Consider the following 25831-nt stretch of genomic DNA (forward strand, 5'->3'; position numbering starts at 1 on the left):
ACAGAGAACTGGGCTTAAAAGAACATCTGAACCTTATTACAATGAAAGACCTGCATTTACAAGGGGGTGGGGAGAAGTGATGCCTATCAAACTGCACACAGGTATTTGTATGCACAGAGCTATGCCCTTATGCATATGAGTTATGTGCTCTTACACCTGTATGTGGGATCAGTGGTAAACACAAGCTTAAGATGGTACAAACAGTTCAGCTGCCACCCTTTGGCAAACAGCTTTCTGTTATGGTTTCCATACCACTGCAGGGTATCATCTGCAATGGCTTCTTTTCCTTTTCAGGAACCCTTAACAGCAGGACTCAGATTATACCCTGATAATCATGTTTTAAACTGCCAACAAGAAGCAATTTTGAAGTCACACCTCAGTAAGACACTGTGCACTTAGGCAGTGAAGATAACAAACTTCCAGGGAGCAGGGAGAGGAGCCTGGCTAGAACACTCAAGATAGGCCAGTTCTAGTGAGGGCCTCTGATTCCTAAAGGCATGGCAAGCTGCCATCAATCCAAGGACTCCAGTTCTTATTCAGCAAGCTAAATCTTAATGCCTAATTAATCACTAGCTATTTCTTATGCTCCAGTTTCTTATCCCTGGGAAAAATCATCACAATGGAAGAATGTGACTTTTAGATGTCTTTTTAAACTGTTAAGTCTTGGACAATCACTCTTCAGGACAGATAAGCACATAAAAAGAGGCACAGTCACCAAAGGCTGATTCTGTCTACTGTTGATTACATTCTTCCAGCCCCCTCTCCTGCAGCCAGCATATGCCAGTATGAGAGTAACAGAAATAGATTGTTCTGGTCATCAGATGTGTGACACTGCTTGCTCCAGTCTGTCAGGTCTCACCAAGCTCCAATTTGGTCAATACAAGTGGTATTCAAGCAACTGAGGCTGGACCTCAGTTAATATTTCAGGTTGTGTATAGTGCAATAAAAGTTTGAACTATTTGTTGGTGCTTAACTCATACTAACATTAGTACAGAGGGTTAGAAACTGGAAGCAAAAGTGAGTTTACTGACAAAGATATTCCAGGATTTAGAAAGCACGGGGGTTCCCAAACAAAAGGCCTTTTGCTCTTTCCTTGTTTAAGCAAGGATGTTGTTCTCACTGCGGAGAGGGCAAACATCCTAGAAATCTGCACAAGTATTCTGTATTACCACCTACATTTACAATTTGCTCTTTGGGAATAAAACCAATTTGTGACATAGAAATACAATACAGTTTCCATAAAAATTCAAAATAAATTTGCATCTTAACAGAAAAAAAAATTACCTCTCATTTAATCTAAAACACCCAAAAAAATTTGATTGCAACAGGTACCATGGGATTTGGCACCTAGCAAGCTCTGCATGGAGACAGTTTCAGCATATCAACAACAATAAGCTTCTGCCAAAGTTTTGAAATTCAAAAAGGGCAAAAAGCTATTAGAAATAAATGTTTTCATTACAGTACCTTAGAAGAGGATAATGGATGATACAATTTAATTTGGTTATTACTGTAGGACAGCAAAGCTTTTTTGATCAAATTACAAATTGCACTGAAAACAGAAGTTCTTCAAACAGAACAGCACTGCATGCACAATATCTAAATTAAGCTTTGAAAGAGAAACCTGAAGTGGGACAGGGAGCTTAAGATCACAGCAGAAAAGTGACCAATGAGACAATTTAACCTTTCCTCTTCAAAAAATTTATTATCTAAAAAGTGTGAAATGACACAAACTTCAGTACCTCATCCTAACTAGGTCTTTTTTTTGGTAGCCTGGGGTGTGTTTTTTCAGTCCAGCTTTTAATGATATAAGGGCTTGTGACTGTGCTTGTGTCTCCTCCCAACCTCTCAAAAACACTTGGGAACCAACTGGACAGAGAGGTTTCGTGAAAATGCACAGCTATGTGTGGAACAGAAAGAGAAACTTAACATAGTGTCCCATTGAGCAAGAGGCTATAAAAGTGCACCTCCTCTGTGAGGTCTGTCAGTCAGCCAGCAAGTACACAGTTAGATCCAAACCAGCCAAGAACACCTGCTCCCTCCTGTCCCAGCAAACTTCATGGTCTTAGTCTCCTCCTATATCATAATGGTTGGTTTGGGGTTTTTTTGTGAGGAGGGGGGGGGAGTAGGAGTAAAAAAAAAAAAAAACCAATGTTGTAGGAAACCAGATTTCAAGAGTTTCACTGCTCTTCACAGAATTTTCTTCTGTACTCTACAGGATATCCTCAGAGAGCCAGATAACCAGGTACCTGGACTGGTACCTGACTGAAGCTCTTCAGTCTTCCCAGCTCACTTGCTTTCCATCATCAAGAATTATTGCTTCAAGTTAGCACACAGAAATCTTTATCTTAAAATTAAATTATTAAAACAATCTGAACTTTTCCTTTGTCTTATATTTCAGCATTTTATAGCTTCTAATAAATTCCTAGCACATACTTACTGAAAAGAACGTCCATCTTTCTTTCACTGTCTTTTAGACAAGTCTTCTGACTTGGTTCTGCTTCTGAGTGCAATTATAATATGCAACATATACTGTCATACCCTGATTACTTGTTAAAACAACAATGCAAGCTGAAAGCAGTATATTGGGGACAACATATTATCAATTTACTCAGTACACACATGTCATGGCAGGGAGGCTGCCACGGGAATCTCGACTCAAGACCTTCATGCTTGAGAGCTCTAAACTGCAGAGGGCCATTCTCACAACACCCACCACACCTCAGCCTGACCCTCTGGCAAAACCCCCACACTTGAGTTTTGACAAGGGCACTGAACAACTGATAAATAAAATGCAAATGGCTCAGATCACTCCACAAAAATACTTAGGCCGTGACAGAGGCAGCACTGGAGTGGCAGGTTTGAAAGCAGACAATCATCCATCAAATTTGTTTTGTGTGAGGTCAGAAGTCCTGGCACTTTCACTCCTCTTGTTTGTACAGGGGAACTACTGATTTATTTATTTTTATCTCTGTGCATTTTTCATGCTTGAAGTTCTATTCACTATTTCTGTAGAGCATAGATAGGACCAACTAACCAGAGCTTTAGGTATTTCCAGCATATGCTTTACGAGAATATTGTGAGAGGGGGTAGGGAAGGACAGGGAAGGGTTACTAGTCATCAACACTAATAAAACTTTACACAGTAAACAATGAGACCACTCCTCACCTTCTTTCATATATATAAATTCAAATACTAAGTCTAACTCCTGTACAGAAATAAAAGCAGCATTGATATTTAAAACTTATTTTTTCTTGTGTTAAAATAAATTGGGTATTTTGACTACTTTAAACTTTGCCCAATGATTTCCTAAGACCTTGAGATCATTCACATAATAGAACAGATGAAGATCAACAGGAAAAAAAACAGTGCTTGGTTATAAGCAGATAGGACAAACATTTGAAAACACACAGAAGACACACACTTAGTATTCTCCACACAAGAAGCTTCTGCCATTTGCAAGCTCTCCAAAGCCACTTATCAGGGCAGTATCCCAGCTGCTGAGGTTGGAAGGTAGCTCGGGAGGTCATCGAGCCCAACCTCCTGTTCAGAGCAAGGCCAGCTTCAAAGTCAAATCAGGTTGTTCACAGCTGAGTTTTCAAACACTAACAGGGTAGGATACTGCAACCTCTTCAAGCACTTAACTCTGTGAGAAATTTTATTGTAGCAGTTATGGTGTGATATTCCCAGGCAGGAAAAAGGCCTATTCTGATACATGAACTGCTATGTTCTCAAGCAACTAAACCAGATTTCACCACAATCTCCAAGGGCTCTAAGACTGTAGAAGTTACTGAACTAAATACAAAACTGTTTTTGGCTTGGAAGGTACATGCTGTTCCTTCTTTTCCTATCTGACCTAGAAAATCGGAAGTATAATCAGAAGATGCTATCTTGATATTCTGGCAAAGGAACAACCGTGCCTGTCACTTGAATCACAAACATGTATTTCCCATGCTCTAGTTTGCAAGATGACTCAAGAGATGAAAAGGAATGGTAAGTTACATCTCATGTTGTTTTATTATCTTATCACTTTCCTTGACTCTATTTCTTTCAATAACAAGTCTACACGTTCATGTGAAGTGTCTTATAGGATTAAACAAAATAGCATGCCAGTACAAGGGGACTCAAGTCCAGCAAGTCTGCTGGACTACGTTTTCATGAAAACAGTTCTAACATATGCTCCCTCTTGCTCAGTGTGACAAATTTCTAAATTCTAAATAGAGGATAGATGGGGAAAGTAATTACATCAACATTAGGAGATGAGAATAAAAATATTTATAAATAATAACATAGTATTTATATAGTTCGGAGTGCCCAAGAGCCCAGGGACTGACACTTTTAGTAATTATCCAATATTATGTTGCATAGAATTAACATTTAGTCTAACACATACTGTACAGGATGGGAGAAAGAAAACTCCACAACTTTAAAAAGGATTAATTTTTATCTATAAAAAAGACAGCAGAAAAAGTCAGTGCAACTAAGGAAAGATGGTTTTTATGTGACACTGTGTTCAGCTATTACTTTTTTGAAAGTTAACAGCATTCCTTTGAATCATGACAAATTGGTTGGACAAACAAGTTTAAGATTCAGCCTGAGGCAGTATGAAAAACAAAGTGTTTGTATTTTGACTTATGCTTGCTATCTACAGCTCTCAGTAATTACTTTGTAATCTCAGTGGGCTACCAAAATACAGTATAACATCATTGAAAGTGCAAGAAATCAAAAACATCTTTTAGAAATCAAAAGACCTCTTAAGCTTTGAAAGCCTGGGTCACAAGACAACACGTAAGAGAAATGCTGTCCAAGCTCACTGTGAGTATTCTTCTGCATTCTGAATTCCAATTCAGGTTCTCTTTTCTCTCCTGTACCCACAGACCAGGCTATTGCATTTCACCTATGAAGTTAACCCCCAGCTGGGATCTGTATTTCTACACAAGGCTTTTAGTAGAAGTAGATAAAGAATACAAAAGATCAAAAGATGATTAGATGATCACAGAAAAAAGTGTACTTTAATCTCTTCCTCTGCTGTTCAGGGGACGTCCATGACTGAGATACATATGACAGTCCTATGTGGAGGAACTGGATAAACACCATGAGTTGTTGGTTTGTTTTTTTTTAACTTCTGGCTCTGTTTACAAAGGAAAAGTTCTATCTACCACAGAAGAAAAATATCTAGGTAAAATATTATTGGAAACAGCATGAAAATCATATTATTTGAAATTAAAGGTAGTTTCCTCTTACAAAATGGGTTTATATAAGCTTTGAAGAGAAAAATAGGAAAGAAACAGCTTATATTCGCATTCTGAATAGTCTGTTTTTATGGAAAGCTATTTCCATCTGTCCACATTTCCTCAACTTCTTGTTTTACAGCAAGGCTAATGCTTCCTTTGCTTTTATTGCATGGCACAGAGGTCCCTGGTTCACATGTTACAAGTGGCAGTGTTAAATCACAGACACCCAAAAGGTAAGTCACTCACTATGTTTCCCACTTCTGACTGCTATGACTGGGCAACAGTAAATTTGAACCAGCCATGACAAATCCTAACAAGAATCAACAAGGGTTAAGGCAGATGGCATGTTCAAATCATTCCAGCCCAAGCACTCAGTCCTGGAAAAAGATGTGTCATCCTCTAGTGATCCAGTCTAGTCCCCTTTTCCTTCCGAGGTGTGCCTTCAAGAAAAATCAGCTGCATGATTATCGGAAACAATTCACTCAATAAATTACAGCAACTTCAGACCCCAAAGTCTCTTTATTTCTGAAACCGCCAAGTCGGAATCAAGAAATCCTTGCTATCTTTTAAAGTTATTTTCAACCTTTTTGGTTTTTTTTTTTTGGTGTTTTTGGGGTTTTTTGGGTTTTGTTTGTTTGTTTGTTTTGTTTGGGGGTTTTTTTGTTTGTTTTTGGTTGGTTTTTTTTAAACCAAGACCTATTGATTAATGCTACTTTTTTCCACTTTGTTAATCAGAGATCTTTAGCTTCAAATCTAACAAAATTTCAGAAGTGTATCAGAATAGCAACACATATTCTTCAAATCAGAAGTCTATCTACTCTGCTGTCTGCCAAATGCATGAAGAATACTTTCTGCATTGCCAGTTCCCAACAGAGTGCATCTGTGCTGTCTCTTAATGAATCCAGCCTTGAAATCTCAGCAGAAGTACTACCTGTCTTAAAATTTTTTACCTCATCTTCTAAAATTATTAGATGAAAGTATGTGAAGGCAAAGGTGTAGAGAGGAGCAAATAAAAAGAAAAAAAACCAAAGCACTTCAAGAGGCTTATTAAGAATAATTACAGCTAAACTACCTTCTCGAGAATCCCCACAAAATATTACTTAATTAATTTTAAAATGCAGCTCATCTTTAACAAAAATAATCCTCCCAGGAAATTCTGAACACAGAGGAGTTCAGAGGAAGCTGGTAAATGAAACAGAATGCAACTTCAAATATGGCTCCGAACTTTTTGAACTCAACACTGAAACCAAGAACTGTGGAACTAAAAATGACCATACCAGAAAACTGAGAGCACAGCATCTCACTTCCACATGAAATTCTTTCAACTCTAACCAAAGTAAGATTTCTAATCCTACATCCAAAGCTCAAAAAAAAAAAAAAAAAATCTATCCTATCTTCTGGAAATTAACTCACCCACATAAAACATTTCCTGCTCTTCCATTTTATCCCATTGACTACAGCATACTATGAACACAGGTATGAAAGATATACTTTTTCACACTGCCCTAAATATTAATCAAACTCTAGAAATTAACAACAGCAAGTGACATTGTCAGAATATTTTATTTAACACTGAACTGCCTGGAAGACACTCATTCATGCACAACCTCTCACTAATCTTAAGTGAAATTTGTAAATGGAATCTGGAAGAAAGAAAACAAAACCACAGAAAAAAAAATTTAAAAGAACCCCCAAACCTCTAGACCACTTGTGCTAGTATTTCTAGTTATACTAAAGTGCATTTAAATTTCTACATCTCTAGTAAAAATGTGTTACTGAAGTTGAGTTTTCAGGAAGAAAAAAAACAAGGTTGAGAAAGTCATAGACCCTTTATCCAGATTTGTCATAGCATTCATAACCAGAACTTCATGTTCACTGCTATCTAAAGCATTTCTTTAACACCTCCTTTATTGAGGTGTTAATTTTTCAAAAGGGAAGATTTAGATTCCAAAAACATGTTTCCCAGCAATGTACTACTTCCTCTTGTAGTAAACACAGACTTTGGGAATGTGCTACTGAAAGCCAAGTCTATGTTAGACACAAGTGCCTTCTGGTGTATGACAGTATTCATTTTTCCAGCTGTAAGGTCTCATTAAAAGCTTCTTTTACCTGGAATCTCCTTGCAATTTCCTAGTTCCTGTCCCAGTTTCTCTTAGTTTCTCTCTTCTTTGTGATTACTTTCCCAGATAACAAACTACTTTATTATTTTTTTGCCAACCTTAAATCTTTTATTTGATGCCTGCAGGTTTATATCAACTGCTGATCTGGAAGTTTCAGATCAATTGATACCGTTGACATCTTGAGAACAAACCATCTCTACAGCACTGGTTCAGACTGGATACTACTAAGGTTTAAAAAAAAAAAACAGGTCCCTTTGAAGGTTTCCATTGCACTGGCTTAAGAGAATTAACAAAAATCTATGACAATGTTATCCTTTACAATATACTTAATGTGAAGATTTTAAGAGTAACTTGTGCATTTTTCTCACTGAATTTCACATCACCACCCAAAAAACAGTGCTTATCACTGTTACACAGCCAAAAGAAGTTTAACAGAAGTGGTAGCAACCTTTCCAAGAAACTTCTGGTAGAACTGTACAGTATTGCTGCTGCTTCAGAGACATGTTAAAACTGGTGCTTTCCACACCATCCACAAGGCTTAAAGAGATTTGTGTCTTCAGATTTGGAATATGAAGTTGACACTTCTAGCTGAAGATTCTTTTTGCATGCTTAATGCCTGAGGGCTTCTCTAGTTAATATTAATGAAATCATGTTCACCTCTACCAAATAAATTCTGAATACAGCAATTTTGTTCAATGTATTAATGGCAATCTAACATTTAAACATGCATTTTTATTTTTGAAAATTCAAACCTGAAAGCCTCCCGGTGTTACACTAGACACTAAATGGGAATAGTCAGAGATTCCTTGGAGGATTTACACTCATAAAGACTATCTGCCTGCATTATAAAGATTCACATAGGCACAGTCTAGATATACAGAATGCAAAGAATAATTTCCAACTGGAGCAAATGCCAGATTTAAAAGTATGCAGAGGACGCTCACTGTTAGAGCAAGGGGCTTAAGTTCTAAGATTAGAGCTTATAGGATGTTGCACTACTAATGACATTTCAGAGGAGATAGTGCTGATTCCCCACTTTTTGTAAATAACTTGTATCTAGGCAATGAAGCTTCCAATATTACAGCAGCAGTTTGGATTTCTTTTCCCCCCAAATTCTACTGAACAGCTACATGATTTTATGACTTCACCACTTCATTTCCCCTTAAACTGTAAAATAAGCAAAGTATTGCTTACCTTTTATAGCATCTCTGGCCTGAAGTGTTCTACATCAGTAGGAAGTATTATTTTTAGACTCTTCTAGTGAGATTTGTCACCACTCTAAATCCTCCTAGAAGTCTGGATAAGAAGAAATCACCTGCCCACCCTTCTTAGTTTTGTAAGAGATTTTTTTCATGATGTTCTCCAACTAAACTGAACCTTCTAATGCTTTATGATCTTATGAAGCAATTTCAGGATCCTAAAACACTAGGCATAATATTATAGACAAAGAGCTAGAGAGGTCAAGACACCTGTATCTCTCTCTATAAGGAGAACTACCACCTTAACATTGTAAATGCTTTTCTGAAGAATCCTTTCTTCTGCCTGTTTCATGCTGTTTTGGAAGTTCTTCTACTGCTGCCTTTAGAAAATCCCCAAAAAGTGTCAAATTTAATCCAATTCAGAACATATAAATGCACTTTCTACATAAAGTCCCAAAATACATCTAAAATGCTGCAACGTGGATCCATGAAGCCAGACACAAACCAGTTCCTGGGTTTCTTTTCCATCATTATACAGCAGCTACAACACATTAGTGGAGAGGCAAGAGGAAGAAAAAGGGAAAAAAATGTAGCTCCAAAGCATCTGTTAAGGCTGATTCCCATTTCCTCTATACATCTGCTGGCCTTACAAGCAATTATTTTGAGGCCAAGAGCAGAAAATTCTTACTGTTATCACAGATCAGTGAGTTCTGCAGGTTAATCATACAGTGTCAAAACTTGGGTTTTGGTTGGTTTTGTTCTTTTTTAACAATTTTCCACTATTCAGGACAGTTATTCAGGGGGAAAAAATGATTAAATAAGGTATATGTAAACTCACACTGCATTTTTTTCTTCATATAGTTTCAGTAATTTATTCTCCTGGGTATCGACTGCACCAGAGTTATACTTATGTGCTGACAGCTGTGCTGGCAATGGCTGTGATTGGTAAAAGTGAAGGCTATTCCATTTTGGAACAAGGATATGTTATCAATCCCAACAGCTTCTGTGCCTCACTGAAGTAAGGGATCTCATTAGCGTGCTTACAGAAGATAGAGGGCCAACAACAGATGTAATTAAGGCAAATCCACAGTATATTAAGTTCAGCTGAAAGAGGACAAGAAAATTTTAAATCTCTATTGATATGTCATCATCCGGTTTTTTAAAACAATTTCCAGATATAAGCCGGATATAATAAGCACATAAGTGTTCACCTCTTAATACAACTTTGGTACTCATATGCTATCCTTTATATTGCCCCTTTTTTTCTCTCATCTGCTGAGTTTTGATCAATAGTTTCAATCAAGCCCTTCACTACCACAGTCAAGTTTCACCTTGATGCACAACACAAAAATTAACAACACAGATTTTCAGAATATATACTCCTGGTATCTATCTTTTATCATAGGAGCAGTGAAATGCTGAGTGGATTGCACACAAAAATTCAGAACAAAGTCATCAAAATAAATGCTCATCCTCATAAAGGGTTGTATTACATTTTTGATGTAAAGAGGAAATATTATGTGTATGACCAGACGATGAATTAAAAACAAAGCAAAATGGAGATTTTCAGTAAACTTTGAGATGGCAGGTAAGCAGAAAAATATTTTGCTTGAGTCCTAAGAACCTACTTCAAAATGCAGTAAAAAGACCGCTCAGGTAAAATGTTCTTTTCTATCCAAATGTTCATGCTTTAGGAGGAAAAAATAAATTAACAAAGAATAATCACAAACTCCTTAATAAATGTAGCAGCAATTTGTCTCCTAACAATTAACTAGCAAGCTCATGAAATCTTGACTGAGTACAGCCCAGTTCAGCCATGTACCCAAAGAGAAGACAAAAGAAACCTATGAGAGAAAGTATATCAAACTGTAATTCCAAATAATTCTTCTTCAAAGATTATCCAATGTTATCAGAATTTTCATGTTTGACAAATCTGAGATTTTTCCCAGCCATCAAAAAACCTTACATTAAAAACAAAAGCAAGAATTTTACTGTATCACAGTAAAGCAGTGGCAGTGCCACCAAAGAACATGCCATGTATGTGAATGTGGTTTCAAGCAACCCACAAGTTACTGGCATTAGAAGATTAAAGGTGAGTGTCCAAACTAGCAGATCCCATAAAACATATGTATTTTCTTAGAATGTACTCTTTAGAAAAGGTTCACCTTAGGAACAGGTTACAAGACCATTTTCCATTCAAATATGTCATCACTATCACAGTTGCTGCCAGAATGGCATAAAGGTTGAAAACCTTGACAGTTCTTGCCCAACCTTTGTTCTTACTGCTTTTTCTAACCTCCTCACTAACTATGTGCTAACAGGTAACCTCTGTATCAGTCTGAAAATTATATGCTCCTTCTCACATAACAATTCTCCTTCACAGACAACTGAAGAGACTATAACATTAAAAGGGGAATTGTTAGCTTAAAAAAAACTCTTGACTTCCAAAGTTTGTGCAACAGCTTTCTTGATCAAAATCTGAATACTTCTTTTCTTCCCACACTAATACTCCTCCCTTCCCCCAAATTTGGAAGACTATCTGATTGCTTACATTTCCTTCGTTTTATTTGAATCTCATTTGATCCGCAGCTTGAGGAGAAAGAAGAATAGGCTTTCTCAGTGCTCTGTTAGGGTTCTCTTTACTCATGCCAATAAGGGGAGCTTTGCTACAGTCTGCCTGGTTTCTTTCTTTGCCCTGAAGAAAGAAAAAGTTTGAGTTACATTACCTTCATTCAAAAACCCTACAACAGGCTTCTCAGCATTTGTTAAATTGGCTCTAATGAAACTGAAGAAATATCAAACTAATTCTTAATGATAAATTTAAAAAATAACCTAAGATAAATAACACAGAATATTATATGTAACTTATCAACATGAGTTTTAAACCACTGTTTTCTTCTCTTCCACTATTGTTCATAAAGGACTTAAAAAAATCTGCATTTTAAAGGACGTGAACAAAGTAAAAAAATCACAGTTCTTTCCTGCCTTCACCCACACACAAACTTTTCCACCCAGATACAATGCATATCATTAGACTGTATAAAATCTTCAAAGCAGTGCCATTTTCTTGGAAACAGTCTGAATAAATTCCATTTGAAAACATCAACACAATTCTGGGAAAATAATTAATTGTTCTGCAGAGTGTTTCTTAAGAAAACCCACCCTATGACAATATTCCAAGAGATCATTAGAAGGAAGCAACTTGGTTTAGGAAAGCTTTTTTGATCCTGGAACTTTCACAAGCACAGAGAAAAAGAAGAAAATAGTCTGAAAGTGTAATACAAATCTTCATCAGTCTGTATCGATGTGCATTCCTAAATGTGACAGTAAAATTCAGATGCAACAAATACCACAACAATGCCCACGCCACCGAAGTCCCCACAGTCTCTCTCATATTTACATATCAAGGCCAACATTTTGTAACCACACAGCAATAACCTCACCTGGCCATTTACAGTTTATGACCACATTTTACAAGAATTTCAGTTTCTCAACTCTTGCCAAAGAAGTTTGCATCCACCTACCACAGAGTCCCACAGTGTCTGTGAACTCTGACAGATGTGAGCAGCTACTCCGTGGTGCCAGGGCAGAGGTGATGTTCCCAGGGGACCCTAAGCAGACCAGCACCAAGGGCCCAGCTCGGCAGCATGCTCCCAGCTGTCATCCTGCACAGAGTGCTGTGAAGATGGGTCAGCCTCAGCAGTCACACAGAGCTGGTTATGGAAGGTCAGACAGCCACAGAAAGGCTTACCTGCCACTCAACCTGCTGGGCTTTCATTCCTGTTGCCACAGCTAAAGCATGGGAACTTTGTAACATGAGACCAAGATAAGATTTATCTAGTCAGGAGAAACGCCACAAACTTCCACATCTATAAATGAGTCATTTTTTGTGGCTCTGATTTTTTTTTTTTAATCTTAGTCACATGCTACAATTCGCCTTTGGTCCTCAGGAGGTAGAAAGGAAAGGCTACTGCTACTGAAAGTAGCAGCCACGCTATTTTCCATAATTACATTAAGTAACATGCTAACGACTGGTTACAGATTCTGGCAAAAAAAACCGCTGGCCAAGGAAAGCCCAACCTGGCTCATTCTAGAAACACAGTAGCTGGGAAAAATAGCCCAGCAGTGAGATTTATCGAAAACTACAGGAATAAGTGCTTACTCATACAAAAAGGAGATCTGCAACTGTACAACACTTTCCCCACCAGAATAGTATATAAATTACAAATCAGCCCAGAATTCCTACAGATGTCACGAACGAAGTACAAATTTCTGTACTAACCATTTATAGAGTAAAGCAGCAAGACATTGAAGTTCTAAAACTCGTAAGCTCCCATCCCGAGTTCAGACACCAATTATGTTGGCGACTCTGGTCATTATTCATTTGTATTCTTAGCTATAAATCTGAATTTAGCACAGGGAGTTTTGCACTTTCAGCCTCTCCTTTCCCTCCCAACACACCAACAACCCCTTCCAAATCACACAGAATTCAGGTGCCTCCAAAGTTTCATTCTTCCTGAACAAGTGCACTCCACAGCTGAACAGTAGCATTATGACAGTGCTATACCCTTAAAATTCTGGCATTTAAAAAATCCAAAGATTGATAAGCCAAAGAAAGGATCAGCTTTTTAGCTCTTAAGATTAACATAAAAAGAGGAACATTCCCAGAACATTGTTCTTGAAAATAATTCCTTATTATATCGTATAACCAGAATGAAAACCGACTTTAAAAAAAAAAAAATCTTTTAATACATATGAAGTACAAATAACTGTTTCTTAACTTTATTGTACTAGATAATTCAGGGAATTTATTACAAAGAATTTCAATGAGTTACAAGCAATAAAAAAGGTAATCAAAATTTTTACTTTCTAACAAACACAGTTATTGTTGCATTCTACAACATGCAAAAATTACTTCCATTATCCTTTATATGTTAGGCAACAAAAAGCACCTTACCTTATTCTCCACAAAGGATTAAAAACAAAAGTATTAGGTAGAAACTGCAGGTGTTTTGTATCCAGAATAAAAAAACAAACCACTGCATCAATGAGCTTAGTGGTTGTCCAGCATGCCATGCACACTCTAGGGTCATTTAATGAAATCTTATCCACATCCTTTTTTGCAAGCATTCAGATTTCCAAACTGGAAACCCAAAGGCAGCCTTTCATTACCTTCTCCAAAAATGCAGATCTCAGCAACACCACACTGTAAGAGGAACCACTATAGCTTGATTTTCCCTCCTAGTAATTCCCTTCTTGCCAACCACTGCACTGCAGTCTTTCTGAGGGCTGTGTAAAGTGCAAACAGGGAGGGCTGAAAGAGCCTAGGAAAGAAACACAGCTACAGGAAAGTTCATTCAAATCATCTTGTGTCTTTCTAGTTGTGGGCTGAAAGGAAGAAACTGCAGAGTTTGGTGGGATCTCTTTGCATTCTCTCTGCTGTTCTTCCTCTCATGTTCCTGACTATTTTTTACTTCATTTTTCATAGGATAATTTAAGGATAGTAGGTAAAACTACAAGGAATTGGTGGAAGATAATAAATAATTTTGTTTCTTGTAAGTTACATTAAAGTTACCTTTTATTCTCATAATCTTTCAAGGAATTTTTAAAAAAGTCTTTTAAGGTTTCGGGTATCTGGGGATTTTCTAGGTTCAGGGAGCAGGGGTGATGTTGGTGGATTCTTTTTTGCTTTTGCTGCCTAAATCAAGGAGTTTAGTCAATTAACTACTTAGCACTTGGATGCCTTCCCTATACAATTAAAACTGCCGTGATTACATGGCAGCAGCATTTGTGAGACAAGTGCCCAGCAGGGGCATTTGTAATTATTTCCCAAGTGTTCCACAACAGTAGCTAAAGAATACATCCAAATATTAAAGAAGCTTTCACAGAAGGGCAGCGGTTGGAAGGGACATCTGGAGGCCATCCAGTCCAACCCCCACTGCTCAAGCAGGGTCAGACAGAGGCAGCTGCCCAGCACAGTGACCCATTGGGTTTTGAGCACTTGCACAGAGAGTGACTCTACTATCACTCTGGGCAGCCTGTTGCAGTGTTTGAGCATCCCCAGTCAAAAGTTTCTCTTGTATTCAGACAGATTTTATTTTTTTTATTAATGCCCATTGCCTCTCTGGACACTAAGAGTCTAATTTATAATTTGAGTTAGCTATTTTTTTTATCCTTCCCATCCTGCCCCCCAACTTCTTCATTCTCCACAGCTGCGTTTAAGAGCAAAGGGAGCAACAATGAGCCCTCAGTGTCAATCAGCCAGTTGTTGGCTCATTTGAAATAATAGGCTCATCACTGCTTTCCACCCCTCCTTCCCTCTGCATCCTGCAGAGCCAGGCTCAAGGCCAGATCTTTTAGCTCATCGCAGCCCAGCTGCCTACCATTAGCAATCTATTATTCCTGGAGATCCAGGTCCTCCTTTGGGGAGGATCCTGCCCAGTCTTCTCTAGTTTGGCCTCACAGGAACAATAGGCAGGACTGAAAACACGCTGACAACGACATGGAAAGCTCAGAAACCTCCAGCAGCTCTTCAGCACCTCCCCACCTTCTGCTGCAGCCCCCAGGAGAGGGGCAGCAGGCAGCAATCAGAACATGGTATATGGGGATAAGCAGAAAGGAAATGAGAGAATTTAGAGGTAGATGCCTCCTTTGGGGGTTTGACCCAAAGCATTGCAAAGGCTGGCTGGTTTTAGTGCCGTGGTTTCACAAGGTTTACGTTTCCTTTAAAAGGCCAACATAATGGGCAACATAGGTGCAGACTCAAAGACACAATGAACATAACTACTACCCACTCCCCCACCAACAGATGGGAGGAAGATTAATTTCTCACTGCTGTGCACAAGTCCTTTGCTTATTCTTCACAGGGGCTCCCGAGTTCCCATGCACTCAAACAGCAGTTTTACAGTTTTTCTTCTAACACGGCTTAGCTAACACTGAAATTCCTGTAATGGACGATATATAGTCAGTTTAGGCTCCCAAACCAAGTTTTAATTAGTTTTATTTTAAACCTGTCTCTATTGAAAATAATTTATCACTAAAGGTCATATGCAGCTTCCAATATCCTCCCTGGTTTGCAGACCACATCACGTATCACATTTTAAAAATATGATCACGAATTTGAAAAAGGGAAAAGACCTGTTGGCTTTGAAACAGAAAAAAAAAAAAAACATCAGAAAAGCTATCAGACTTTCTACATGACTTAGAGCACTTCTGTATACTTCTGTTCTCCCTCGGCAAGGAACAGATCTGCTTTCTCTGATCTTACCTGGACACCTACCAAGTTCTCATCTCTTCACATACTTGTACATGCATCACCTTGTACAATAGGACTCCAGTCTTAAGCTGGGAACTGCCAAAAGTGAAAAAATAACTAGAAATAAGGAACACACAAGAATAATTATGTAAATTAAACTCTTGGTAAAGTTGGGAAGAAGGAGGACCAAATATATCCCTTTCCCCTAAAAACCAAACCTAAATGATAAAATAAGATCTGTAATTATTTTGTGGTTTCTGCAGTTAGTCTAAGAGTAGCATCTTACGACTTTTTAACGTATCTTGCTTCAGGACAGTGAGAATGATTTGAAGACAGCCTAGTTGCTTTCTGGCTGGCATTCACACACCAGGAACTGGTGTGCACACTGATTTCTTCGGAAAAAAACACCAAACACCTAGCAGTGAGTTAGAAGACACAGCCAAGGAAAAAAATCTTGAACCATTTGTGAAGCAGATTTGATATCTTTGTGCATAGTCCAGAGCGGGAAGGTGAGAAAGAAAGAGAAAAGGCCAAGAGAGTATCCAGTCATTCCAGCAGGCTATTTCCTCTTCCTGCACTCTTCAGATGCTACATCTAAATCACAGCCTAGAAAGGACTTGTCATACCATTATGTGAACCTACAAAAAGAACTTATTGTGACAAGAACATGAACTTCTGTATATAAACAGCATCACTAATTCACACAATTTATTACTGACAAGAAGTTCTTAGTCACAGTGCTTAACACATTGTCTGGTATTAGCGTAGTAAAAAGCTTGGTTTTGTCCATTTCCACACAAAATTTTTTAAGAGTCTCTCTACCTTCCAGCTTTATAAAGCTGCACCTGTTCTGAGGAACAGGTCACAGAGTAGACCCAGAGAATCACCTGCTGCTACTCTCCAAAGACACAACCCCCATCACTCACCTGAAGGATTGATGAATTTCCTATGTTCATGTCAAGAAGTTGAAAGGAGCACGTTTCACTTCTTTTATCCATTCCTAATTTAAAGCTTAAACTGAAGGCAAACAGGACTAACTTTTTTTTGTAGAGGTATCATTTCCTTTCAAACTCCAGTAAAAGCAGAGTGGAACAAGGAAGGAAAGCACAACCCCAAGCATATTTAACGTACTGTTTAGAAGATTCAAGATGTTTTCTCCTCTTACAACTAAGCTATAATGTAGTTTTCCAAATTAGGCTTGGCTGACTGAGGAAGCTGGCTACCACCTATGAGTTCAAATCATATTTTTAGTCTATTTGAAATCAAACATCTGAAGGAAAGATTATTTTTTTTGTGAAATGGAACTAATAATTTGCTTACCTTCCTTGCAAATACAACTTATGAAATAAACAAAATATTTATAAAAATCAAGCCTCCATGTACTATCATGCAACTTAAGTCCATTAGGCAGAGAATGAAGAACTTGCTAAATAGTCCATTCTGATTGTGTGGAGGACACAGAATAAGAAAGAACAAGGCTAAAAGAGGGTTTACTTACTGAAATGAGAATGAAACTTGTTTTGACTTTTGAGGTATCGCCCCCACTCATAAATAAAATAAGTCCGGGCACTGAAGATGATTTGTAAAATTAATGCCATCAACTTAAAAGATGTCAAAATACAAAGGAGAACAAGGTACTTTACAGTTTCATGCAATGATACAAATACTATCAAAAGAAAAAAAAAAGAAAAACCCAACAAAAAACCCCAACTCACACAACTGTCATGAGGTTTCTGAATGTACATATTACAAATATATACAGCAGAAGAATTGTTCCTACCTACCTGTTTACATGAAAAAAAGTCACAACACAAACCCCAGTGACACACAAGACTGCAGTCTGTGCTTCCAATAGATTAATATAATGTTTCCCACTGCTGAGAGCTGGTCTTGATTCAGTTAAAGCCCAAGCACTCAGGCTTTCCTGCTGGGAAACAAACAAGTCAAGTCGGTTTCAAGCATCTCCTATTAATATACAAAAACAATTCTCAAAAGCCTGAAGGCAGAAAAGGGAAACAGTAGGTTAAGGTTGCACCAAACCATAACAAACTATAGCAAATCAAAAAGCTGCACTGAGACTCACTAGTTCACTAGAAAATTGCAGAAGTCTATTTACCTCATGGAGGAAGTCACCACTACCACCACTTAGGGAGTCAAGCTAATCTACAAGAATGTTTTACATAATGGGAAAATTTTTATTGGCCAGAGGTTCACAGCGTTCTTAAATTTCCAGAAACTGCAGATGTAAAGATACTTCTGTCAACCTAAACCAAAACCAAGAAAAGAAACTATCTGAGATGCATGCTCCACTTCACAACGCGGGTCTAAATTTACTGGCTACTGTACTTCAACCTATTCAGCACAGGAAAGATTTACATTCCAATATTAAAGAATGGAAATGTGAACACTGAAAGCAGAGGGGGTTTTTAGACTACCATCAAGTGGTATTAAAACATATTAGCCAACATAAAATTTTAGTCAGCACATCACTGCCATTTCTGAACTGTGACACTAAGAACTGAAGTAGTTTAAAACAACCAGTTTTATTCTTGTAGAAAATTAGGACTAGTGAAACAGTTGGAACAGATTTACAAGAAAGCACGATGCCATCTTACGTCTTCCATTTTCACCTTACTTTTAAAAGCTAACGAGAGAGCCAAGAATCCCTACAGTCAGTCAGTAATGAACTGAAAGGTGTTCTTTGCTTCTTCTAGCAATGAAAATATGCTGCAATACAACTACAGTATAAAATCCACTTCACTCAAACAAAGTCAAGTAGCTTCAATGAAGGAATCTTTGCTCAGTTTTCAGAGGGGTGATAACAGCTTAAGGGTTATATTTAAAAATCAAAGAGTATATTCAAAACATCTCACAGGTCATATTATTCCTCTTTTTCTGCTAAAAATGATCAATTTAAAAATGCAGATTATGTTTTAGTTGCTCCTTTTGAAATACTTTTAATGCTACTTAAGAGTGAGTATTTTCATTGTACAACTTTTGGAAGTTGGAAGTTGAATAAATATTTTGAATTAATGTCATGGATCATAAATGCGCAACTATTAGAATTAGAGTTTTAAGAGACTTTAAATTACATAGCTGATCATAAACTAAAGCCCACTACGTAAAGTCTCAAAAGCACAGAGACCACATTTGTTTTAGTACTGGAGAAGTATAATTCTGTTACCATGACAGTGCAATACAACTTTCCTAGCAGGCCACAAAGTATTTGGGGGACACATATCATTAGAAGCTCAAATGCAGAAAGTTAAGTTCATCTTTTGCCAACCCTTGGTGCTGGGGCTTCACAATGTAATATATGAACAACCGTTTCTGTGGTCCTTACTTTTTTATCCTACTTTTGGGGATGTAAATCCTTCATAAAGCATTCTGTCCTACTGAAACATTCTTATCTCCCCACAGTACATCAAGACATCCCACCTCACTTCTCTTCTCATAGACAATTTATTTTTTCTACGTGTTTGCCAGAAAAAGTCATGTTGATGGGAACAGAAGAATGAATGTGAATGGTCTTCAGACTCAAATAACTATATGCTTTTTTTAAACTGAAACCTAGTTATGGGAGCTGCCTCCACTGCACAACAGAACCAACCTGTAATTATGGAGAAAGAAGAAGTACACACAGAAAACAAAAAGCATGTTTCTTTTCGTTATCTGCCGATGCACTCACTCTTGTGAAGGCCTAAATTCTCCCCCTGGAGCACACAGACCAAGACAAGCAATATGGCTCCACTGCTCAAGTAAAAAGTTGTCACCAACAAAGCAACCTCTTGAGTCCTCAGGATAGTTCCCAAGGTGTCCATCAGTTCACAGGGAAAGCAAACAGTAGCACAGCTCTAAGTTCCCTGGGATAGCTAAACACTTCCCCTCACCTGCAACTAGACTCTTCTGGTCAATCCTGACAGTGCTGTACTTACATGGACTTCACCATCTTTATCCACACATGGAGTATCAGCTCTCACCCTCCATGAACTGGCAGGCTGCACTCCCTGTATGCCTTATCAAAAACAAACACAGCCAGAAGAATACTGGCTTTGCGGTCTGCCTTAGGTTTTCCACCTAAGGCAATTGCTAGGCTTCAAATCTCCAGAGGAAGCACAGCTCTTCCTAGAGTGCCAGGCATGTAGAAATCATGCTGGAGCAAGCTTAATCTGCTACTTTGCAAGATAGCCCTACAGAGCTCAGAACCCCGAAGCTACTGTTGTAAGCTAAGGTCACACCATAAGACCCATTGACTTGATTCAGAGAGGAACATAACGGCAAAGAGGCCTCAGCAGGTCTTGCCTAACACTATCTCCATGTGCTTCAGGGAGGAATCTCAGTACAGTAATCCAAAACACAAAACTAACAATGTAAATTAAAAACAAAACAAAAACCAATCAAAATAAGAAATAAAATACTAATGAAAAACCTAGACCAGAGGCAAATGACGGATCAGAAAAATAAATCCTTGCAGCAGCAGCAACAAACAGCTGTGTTCCAGTCTATAGTCCAGCCCTTGGTGAATGAGAAAAAGGAGAGGATGAAAGCATGCAGAACACCACTACACACCTGAAAGACTCCTATTTCTGTAAAGGAGACTTGTGTCCTTCGACAGTACTCTGCCTGCAGGCATAAGAAGATAAAGCTCCCTGTATCACATATTGGCTTCCCAAACTTTATACCTTCAGTCTAACTATCCATGAGTCAGAGCACAGACAGGAGACAACCCTGAAGCCTTCCATGTTTAGACAACCACCAGAAACAATTACATTCAGGCAAATTGCAGGCAGTTGGTTACTGATTTAAAATGTGTAACATCCCAACATCTATTTCCCCTATGCATTTCTCCCTCATTCCATACTGGTAGTGGATCAGTTTTATCAGTAAATACAATGTTGAGAAGTCATCAGCATAATATCAATTCTCATCCTCCTGCTTTTACAAAATTAGTTAGTTTGGAGTGTCTAACTAGTTCTACCACAGTCAGAGCAAAGCTGAAATACTGTCAAAGAGGACCTGATGTCCATACTAAGTACCTGCAGAAACAATGACCCCAGTCTCATTCCAGTTAGTGAAAACAGGTTAATACTCTACACAAGCTTAGGACAATGGGAGCTGAACTCTTCTGTACTAATTTTCAGCCATTATACGTTGGCCTCTTTATTCCTGCAGTGAACATCTGGACATGTAGGGTTGTGGTAGGGAAATGGCATCTCAGAAGTCACTTGTATGCAAATATTAAAGCTTTCTTAAAAACGTTTCTAAAAAAGTAGAGACCAGACGAAGAGAGAGAGAGAGAGAGAGACAGAGAGAGAGAGAGAGAGAGAGAGAGAGAGAGAGAGAGAGAGAGAGAGAGAGAGAGAGAGAGAGAGGGACAACTTCAGTTTATGGAGTGTATCATACAGACTCAGGGAGGCCTAACAGGGAATAAGACCAGATAGAAATGTTATTAAAACACTCAATAAAAGCTCTTCTTTCTATTTTACTTATTGTCTGTAATACTTGGCAATAGGCTCTGATGCTTGAGCCCTGGTGAGTAATTGCAGCATTAAGATATTGGTCCATCTCTCCCTTGGAATTTACTATGCTTGTGGTAGTAAAAAAAAAAGAAATCCAAAATCGTGACTCCTTGGTTTTTACAGTTCACTTCACAGCATCATACAATATAAAACTTGTGTTCAGTGGTGACTTAAACTCTACCCAAGTACAAAGCAAGTTCCAGCACTCTGCAGCTCTGGGTCTACTCTAAGAGTGAGGGAGACACACTTTCACTTCACTGCTGGTAACAGCATTGAGACTGACACATCACATCAAGTCTTAATATCAGGTTCAAGCATTTCATTTAATAACTCAAGACAGGTATCCATATTTATTATCAAGAGCTTTCCTGTATGTCAATCAGTTCTTACACAGAAGTGCATGTCCCATAAATCTTTCACCAAAGATACCTCTGCAAATAAAATCCATCATTTACGCCAAATCTCATGTTTGATCATTTGTTTATTTACTACTTTTTTTTAAAAACAGAAATATATTTCACCACCCCAATCACTTTTGGATGTGAGTATCACAGTACTGCTCTTATCACTCCCTAGGCCTCCCCTCATTACCTTCTTCACCTGAAAATAAACAGACACAAGCTTAATACACTACAATACGTTGTCACTTCTTCCCTGACTGTCCTTACTACGCCCTCACTGATCAACATGCCTTTGGGACATGCTATTGATGCCATTTTGGCTGTAGAAACAACAGTTATTCCTCCTTCTGGAATCTAAGCACAGCAAAATGCAACAACAAATTCTGTAAATTGCCAAGTTTAGCCTGTAAACACAGAGGTAATCTCCTAATGAGTTGCAAGTCAAGGTAGGAGGGAAGAAGGGAAGCCAGGTTTTGTTAGTATTTAAAGATCTATTAATGGAGTGTAGAATACTATCACCCTTCTGTCTATACACCATCCTAATGCAATGGTAGAATCAAGGCTTTCTATTCAAGGTGACCAAGCACAAGTTTCTTTCTGCCTGATTCGTTCCCACCTTTGGCTTTGGCCTCGCTCAAGAAGCCGATCACGTAACCGAGGAATGACAAGTTCACATTTGATATGAAGTCGTATGGCTGGATGACATCACAGCCACTATCTTTTAATTGCCCCTTTGAGGGTGGTTATTATTAGCAAGCTGTAAGTTATTATTAGAAACTGATAAAACACTAATGGCCAAATTCTCTCACACAACAGCTTGTCCATTTCTCCAGTTATCACGTAACTGATAAGTTTCTCCATTTGAGCTATTCCAAAAGACCAGGGAGAATCATCACCCTGCCTATTACTTCAATCTGCTATATTTTGAGGAACTAACAGCATCTGACAATCATACATTTTAACCCTGGCCAAAGTTAGAAAGTCAAAGATTTTTTTGCAAACCTCTCAATTTCTTTCTTTGAAAATAGAAAGTTACATGTGACATCCACTGGCTGTCCCACACCACTTCAAAAGCTGTTAAACTCAGGTCATGTCTGTTAAGCTAGGTTTCCCACTGCTGGATCTGAAATTATTTAAGCTTTCTAACTCCAAGAAATGGATTCTTGCTAAGCTACATCATCTTCAAAAGAAAAAAAAAATTAGTCTCAGTCTCTTCAGAAAAAAAATGCAACTCTTGCATTTCTTGCTCAGTGCTATTTAATGCTACCAAACTTTTTTTGCTACCTGGTCACAATAACTTTGATTCTGTAAATCACATAAAAATATTTCTACCCAGTGTAGAGAACCCAGTGTGACTGACTATTGTTCTTGGCCAACACTATTTCTAAAAAATTAGGGTTTGGGATTTTTTTTGATACTTTTTTTGATACACGGTGGTGTGGGAGAATTCAAAGACCTCAGCAACCTCATCCTTCTATCTTTGAAGGAATCCTAACAACAAAGAGTACTTAAATTCACTTGCTAATGCACTTCTTTTTAATTTAATATGTATCTCAACTCTAACTATTGCAGAGAGAGTCAGGTGTCTAATTGCAGGGGTTTAGTACAACTTTAGATGCCCTAAAATATCCCAGTCATGTGTAGAACTGGCAGACAAAGAGTTTGGCCATATGGAAGATCACACACTTTTCAAGCATCAACTTCAGACCACCGGGGATGACCATCACTATTTAAGATGGTACTCAGTGCCTCTGTGTGCAGGCACCATCTTTCTTTCCTTAAGTTTTTCTAAAATCATTAATTAGCCAGGGCTCAGGCAGAGAAATACCACCATTGTGTGTTTAAGCGAAAACATGGCTCCTTAAAAAGAAATGCTAGTGGCTGGGGTCAAAAAGCATATAGGAACTCAAATAAAAGATTCATAAGGGTGTTTCTGCTGTAATGGTCAGTCTAATTGATTTCTGGATTTTTAAATCAAGTATTTCTTGTCACTGAATTTCTTCAATGCTACAGTATCCCCAACTACATGGCAGCAGGGCATGAACATTTCAGAGTCAACACTTAAACAGATGAGAGCTACAACAGAGGCAGCTCCTAAAATCTAATCACCCCCACAAAAAGCACGAGCTTGATTTCTTCCATACCTCCTTAGCATGAAAACAGCCTGTCTTTTTAGTATCTTATCTATTCATTTCAAACTGAAAAAACACCAACATTTTAGCAAGTATCTTGCTTTGCAAATACTTTGCAAAGTATTTTACTTTGGAAGGTATTTTAATAAAGACAAGTCCTTAAAAAAAAAACAAACCACAGACATGGAAATAGTTCTAGGCAGAAGCCTGCTTCCATTAGGCACATAAATATTTCAATCCCAGCAGCACCACCTAATGGAGAGCTCACCAATATTTCCCCTTCTTTAACATGACAAACATTTTAGTTTGGAGGTGTTAACAACTGATACTTTAGCACATGGCCTATTTAATACTCTATAAAATCTGATTAGTTACAAGAGAAGCCAAACCATTTCTCCACAAACAGTTACAGTCCTTTCCCCCCCCCCACACACACATTACCTTCCTATACAAATTTATTAAGTACAAGAAGACACTTGTTTAACCAGGAGATAAGATTTTAAGAAGACTTTATTTAAAAAAACCCCAACACTTAAGCAGCAGTGCCAGCTTAAAAATACAGCTACTTTAGGCATGTCTCAACTTGCCCTGAGAAAGCAAAACAGAGAAGTCAGTACCTCTAAAGTGAACAGAACATTGACAAACCTCCACATTAACTGTACAACAGAAGTCATTACCTACATCTGCTTAAGATGAAGTTAAGCATCCCCAGATATCTTCAGGTTGCAATTCTGCTACAAAATATAATATGAGGCACAGGGAGAAATTTATTGTAGGCATTAATAAAGTGTGTAGAATGATAACTTGTCAACTTCCACCATTTATCTCCTGTAAAGAGACATGATAGAACTTATGTATAAACTGGATCCATAAGAAGTTGGTTTTTTTCCCTCACTGCCTTTTGTTCTCCTTGTTTGTTACATAAATCACAACATTGTAAGCAAGGGTTCAACTACTTTGAACTTTTCCAATTAATTCAGCATATGGACACTTGTTCTAGAATAACTGCCTTTTCATGGATATCCCAGAGGACTTTCAAAGTCCATCCGCCCCAGCTCATCTCAGAATGGTCAACTAAAACATGGAGAGTTTTTGCACAAACAGGGCAATTCCAAGCCTCTTCCTCATTAATTTTGTCTCCTCAGAAAAAATATACAGAATGCCAAGGGTAGATATTTATTTGCTTGTCCTAAATCTTTCTTTAAAAACAAATAAAAGCACACACAAAGCTAAACCAAAACAAACAACCCCCCCCCTCAAAAAAAACCAAAACCAAAACCAAAACCACACAAACTACCAACAGAGTAAATCCCCCAAAATTCCCTCAAAATCTTACTGGACAAAATACTGAAAGTTGCATGCCTAAATAATATTTTCAAAACGAAAGTGAAGTTCTCAGGAATTTGCAAAAAGGAAAGAAGAATAGGGGAAATTTATGGTCCCAGTTAGCAAAAAATAGCTGATGAGATTCAATACATAAATAACAATAAACTTCTTTTATCTTCCTAGAGATTGCAAGAGCATTCTTCTGTCCTTGCCCAAGAAAGAGTATCAAAATATCTTGCTATAACACAGCTACAAAAACCACCCACCAAGCACTATGAGCAACACAACAGCAGTATCTACTAACTGAACTACAGTACAGGATCCATTGGCATTCCCATCACATATTGACACCACTGGTGAGTAGTGAGACATATTTGCTAATATGAAATATAGCATGCTCAGGTTCTGTAGATAGAAACATGATTCAACTCCTGACAGAAAACAGAGAGGATATTGCTGACTTCAAGTGATACTGCATGTTATTAGTTTCAAACACAGTTAGCACAAACCCTTTATTCCCCCTCCCCTAAAACGCTGCATTTTAGAAGGCAATTAAAATACTACTGCATCAAAGGGTTCCAAAACTGCTAGAGATGCACACATGCAACTCAAAGGTCTTCATTTATTTAGGTATCCAACTTCCTTCTA

At 38.0% G+C, this 25831-nt stretch overlaps 1 protein-coding gene across 11 annotated transcripts in view; it reads right to left on the reverse strand.

The window, feature by feature from the left end:
* Positions 1-25831, reverse strand: part of TRAF3 (TNF receptor associated factor 3) — a 70448-nt gene that overhangs the window by 37878 nt on the left and 6739 nt on the right. The window contains exons 1-2 of one of the 11 annotated variants that reach the window (XM_051769520.1): positions 15818-17575; positions 11102-11245 (exon numbers count right to left, since the gene is read on the reverse strand). The exons of 6 other annotated variants lie outside the window; for them this stretch is intronic. The gene's annotated coding sequence lies outside the window, so the exon portion shown is untranslated. 4 more of the 11 variants (XM_051769521.1, XM_051769519.1, XM_051769523.1 and 1 more) reach the window with 4 other exon arrangements.

Source organism: Manacus candei, unplaced genomic scaffold, assembly GCF_025592945.1.
Source record: "Manacus candei isolate 608988 ecotype Guabito, Panama unplaced genomic scaffold, ASM2559294v1 h1tg000109l, whole genome shotgun sequence".
Lineage (NCBI taxonomy): Eukaryota > Metazoa > Chordata > Aves > Passeriformes > Pipridae > Manacus > Manacus candei.